Raw genomic sequence first — 4,411 nt, forward strand, 5'->3', positions numbered from 1 at the left:
AAGGTCATCGCATACCTTCCAACAGCACTGCAAAAAGTCAGCCGTAATCTCAGGCGCACCAGCAACTGGTGTGAAAGCTCACAATCTCACGTACGTGGGAGATTAGAAGGACATCGGGCGTCCTTTTCGGTCACCTGTGGTTGTCTGGTTCCATTTTCTCTCAGGGGACGAGCTGCCGCTTTTTCCGTCTCCCTGACGGTGGGATGGGACGGCCACACTTGGTCCAGCTGGAGGCGGGCACCTTGTTGGTTTTGAGTTCACGGGAGTCGAGGAGGAAAACCAGCCCCGAAGGCTGCGAGGTGCTGCGTACAGGCAGAGGGATGTCGCGGTTTAGTCAGCAAATATTCGTTGTCTCCCAAGTTCTGGGAGCTGTCCTTGGGGGGGGGGGGATAGCAGCGAGCAAACCAGCCTACCTGCTGCCCCCAGGAGCTCACGCCCCCGCGTGGGAGCCAGACAGTACACCCGAGGCTACCACACGGTGTCAGGAAGGGGTGGGTGCCGGGAAGGGAGAGGGTTTGCGGGAGTTGTTTCGAACGGAGTGGATTTCACATCCACGGGGTACTGGCTCCTCAGGCAGCCTTGCTGACAGTCAGGGATTCCAGATGCGAGCCTTGACTTTGTTTTTTTTTTATTAAAATTTTTTTTTCAACGTTTATTTATTTTTGGGACAGAGAGAGACAGAGCATGAATGGGGGAGGGGCAGAGAGAGAGGGAGACACAGAATCGGAAACAGGCTCCAGGCTCTGAGCCATCAGCCCAGAGCCTGACGCGGGGCTCGAACTCACGGACCGCGAGATCGTGACCTGGCTGAAGTCGGACGCTTAACCGACTGCGCCACCCAGGCGCCCCCGAGCCTTGACTTTGTAAGAGAAACTTCCGGTCACCTCGGACACGGTCTCAATTGGCAGGGCCCTTAGAGACCCTTTCCCCCAACTCTGTCATTGTCGAGGTGGGGAAGTCGAGGCCCGGAGGAGGGAAGCGATGAGCCCTTCATCACAGGCTAGGATAATAATTGCAGACAAGGACTCAGCCGCCCAGCCCAGGCCCACTGGAGGGAGCACTGGGCCTCTCCCCTCCTGCCGTGTCCCTGATGGGCTGGAGAATCCCCACCCCCCTCCCAGACCCAGAGTGGAAAGAGCTAAATTCTCACTTAACAGCAAGATGCTTCTGGGCCTCATTACCATGATGCAAATTAATATTTATTATGCAATTATTCATCTTTGTAATTGCTAGTATTTCAGAGGGAGCACAGAGGCTTTAATTAGAACACTTTGAATATTATTAAAACGGAGTGTCAGAATGAGCCGTGCCCCTCTCCCCGCTGTCAGCCTTGTGTCTCACTGCCTCCAGAAGGTTCTCAGAACCTGGGTCCGGGATGCTCACTCGGTTTGCGCCCCTTGTTTGTATGCTGACTTCTGGAACCCTCCGGGGATATCTGAACGCAAGACTCCAGTGGCCGGGGGTCAGTGAAGGTTTCAGGAAGCAGAGGATCCGGGGACGGAGGGGCGGGCCCTCGGCCTGTGTCAGCAGCAAGCATCACAGGACCCCCTCACCCACCACACCACTCCCCTCCCCCGGCGGGCCCCCCCAGGGTCTCCTTCAGCCCCCTCCCTCCTACTTCTGCCCAAACAGCATTCATCGGGCTCTAATAAAGCGTCTCTTGCCCTTCTAGGTTCACAGAACATTTTCAGATATCAGACTTTTTGGTGGCGCCCTAACAGGATCAGAGGATGGGAACCAGTTTTGAAGAAGCAAGGGCGCCTGGTTGGCTCAGTCGGTTGAGCGTCCGACTTCGGCTCAGGTCGCGATCTCGCGGTTCGTGAGTTCGAGCCCCGCGTCGGGCTCTGTGCTGACAGCTCGGAGCCTGGAGCTCGCTTCGGATTCTGTGTCTCCCTGTCTCTGCCCCTCCCCAGAGACACGCTCCGTGTGTCTCTCTCTCTCTCTCTCTCTCTCTCTCAAAAAATAAATAAACGTTAAAAAAAATTTAAAGAGCGAGATAAGGAAAACTGAAGCCGCCCACCCAGCGGCAGCAGGAGCCCTGGCCTGCCCGCAGCCCTATCACCGTCTGCACAGACCTCCAGGCTCTGGTCAGGCCTTCTTACACAAGTGAGTGGGTGTTTGCAGATCAGACAGAAAGCAGAGACAGAGATCAGAGAGGATGGTGAGGCCTGGGCAGGGATGGAGCAGAGGAGACGGGCTGTTAGCGGTGGGGGGAGGAGGGATAGGGAGGAGGGAGAAGGGAGGGATAGGGAGGAGGGAGGGACCGAAGAGGAGGGAGGAGGGAAGGGGAGGAGGGAAGGAGAGGGGTAGAGGTGGGGAGGAGGGATGGAGGAGGGAAGAGGAAGGGGGGAAGAAGGAGGAGGGAGGAGGGATGGGAGGAGGGATAGAGGAGGGATGGGGAAGAGGGAGAAGGGAGGGATGGGGAGGAGGGAGGGACCGAAGAGGAGGGAGGAGGGAGGGGTAGAGGTGGGGAGGAGGGATGGAGGAGGAGAGAGGAGGGATGGGAGGAGGGATGGAGGAGGGAAGAAGAAGGAGGGATGAAGGAGGAGGGAGGAGGGATGGGGAGGAGAGAGGGAAACGTCAAAGACAACGCCAGGTGTCCGGCTTGGGTGGCTGAAATGGCAGCCCCGGGGGCAGGTGGCAAGCTCGGAGATGTGCTGAGGGGCCCACGGGCCTCGGCCTGGAGACACTAGGGCTGAGTGATGGATGTGGGTCACAGGAGGGTCCAAGCCATGTCTCAGATTAGATGGTTCACCGTGACAGAGATGCCAGCACCAGAGAGCCCAGGTGGCCCAGGGAGAAGCACAGGGGCTCCCCCTGAGACACACATCATGGAGAGGGGGCTAGAAGTGGCCACAGAGGAAGGGAACGTGGGACGGGAGGGGGCCTTGCAGGGAGGCGGAAGCTTCCAGCCAGCCCAGGTACTCAAGGCCAGATGCAGAAAGTAGGGCACATTATGGGGCTCCCCATAAATGTGTTACCGTCCTCACCCCGTGCCTGTGAATGGACCTTATTTGGAAACATGGTCTTTGCAGCCGGTCAAGTTAGCATGAGGTCACTAGGGTGGGTCCCTGTCCAATGGGACTGTGTCCTTGTACGAGGGGCGTTTGGACACAGAGGCAGACGCGGAGGGAAACGATGGGAAGGCACACGAAGGAGCGGTCGCTGACACCAAAGCCAGGAGGAGGGAAGCGGCCCTGTGACTTCTGGCCTCCAGCCCGAGACAGTAAACATCTGTTCAAGCGGCCCCACCTCTGGTGCTTTGGGAGGCCCCCAGGACACCAACAGAGGGGTCAGGGACAGTGATGCTGACACGGTGGATGGAGGAGGGAGGGCCGTGGGCCCCAGCGGCCGCAGGGGAGGAGGGAGGCACGTCAGACCTGCCCCTCTTCTGCAGGGAGAGTCGACAGCCACGGCGGGGGGCGGGGGGGATGGGGTGGGGGGGAGGGTGACAGGCATCGAAGCGGCCCCCGGGGCGGAGCACCTGCCGTCACGTCCAAGGAACCCGGAACAGGAGGCCAGCCAAAGGGACGCTTGTTCATTTACGAGTGAACGGCCTCCAGCCAAGGCGCCCCCACCCCCAGGGAGAAGCTGAGGGGACAGGACCCCTGAGAGGGAAGCGGTGCTGTCCTTGGTTGTCCCCGAAGGGCGGTCCCGAGCAGGCCGGGATCCAGCATGCGGGGGGGCCGGGAGGCCACCCTAGGTTTGAACCCCGGCTCTCACGCCGACCCGCCTGTGACCTAGGGCTGGGTGCCACCCCTCCCCTCCCGGCCTCAGACGCTCCATCTGCAAAATGGGCCTCAAAAACCCTTCCCCTCCTGAAGCCAGGAAGCCAGCTCAAGCAGCCTTTCATGGGGCCCCCAGATCAGAAACGTCTGGGTCTCCAGCTGGCCGTACCCTCCCCCCACCCTGTCATGAAGGACCCTCCGCAGGGCCCATCATTTCTCTTGGCCAGCTGAGCCAGGGACAACAGCTGGGGCAGGAAGCATCCCAAAGGCTACGTCCTTAACCCTCACAGCTGGCCGGGCAGGCCCCACCCCTGTGTTACGGGGTTCGTCGGTCACCCCCTGCCCTCTACGCCTTTGTGCCCCGGCTCCGAGCCCACCGGGTGGGCGCACCTGTGCCCCACCCCCCGGGGTTCCCGCAGATATGTCCTCTGTCACACCCAGCGCAGCGCCCTGTCACTCAGGCGGGGCCAGACGAAGGCAGGTCCCTGTTCCATCACTTTCCGATGACCCCAGGCCGGGCGGAGGCTGCCTCTGGCTTTGAGGCCCATTCAACCCGCCCGTTCCTGCCCAGGCAGGGTTAACGTGCACGTACGGGCATCAGCCAAGCCCGGCCACTCACGGGACAACCCGAGGGACTCAATCCCCTCCCCCGACCGGCTTCCAAAAGCCTAACTGTCCTGGCT

The sequence above is a fragment of the Lynx canadensis genome, chromosome B4, assembly GCF_007474595.2.
Source record: "Lynx canadensis isolate LIC74 chromosome B4, mLynCan4.pri.v2, whole genome shotgun sequence".
In the NCBI taxonomy this organism is placed as follows: domain Eukaryota; kingdom Metazoa; phylum Chordata; class Mammalia; order Carnivora; family Felidae; genus Lynx; species Lynx canadensis.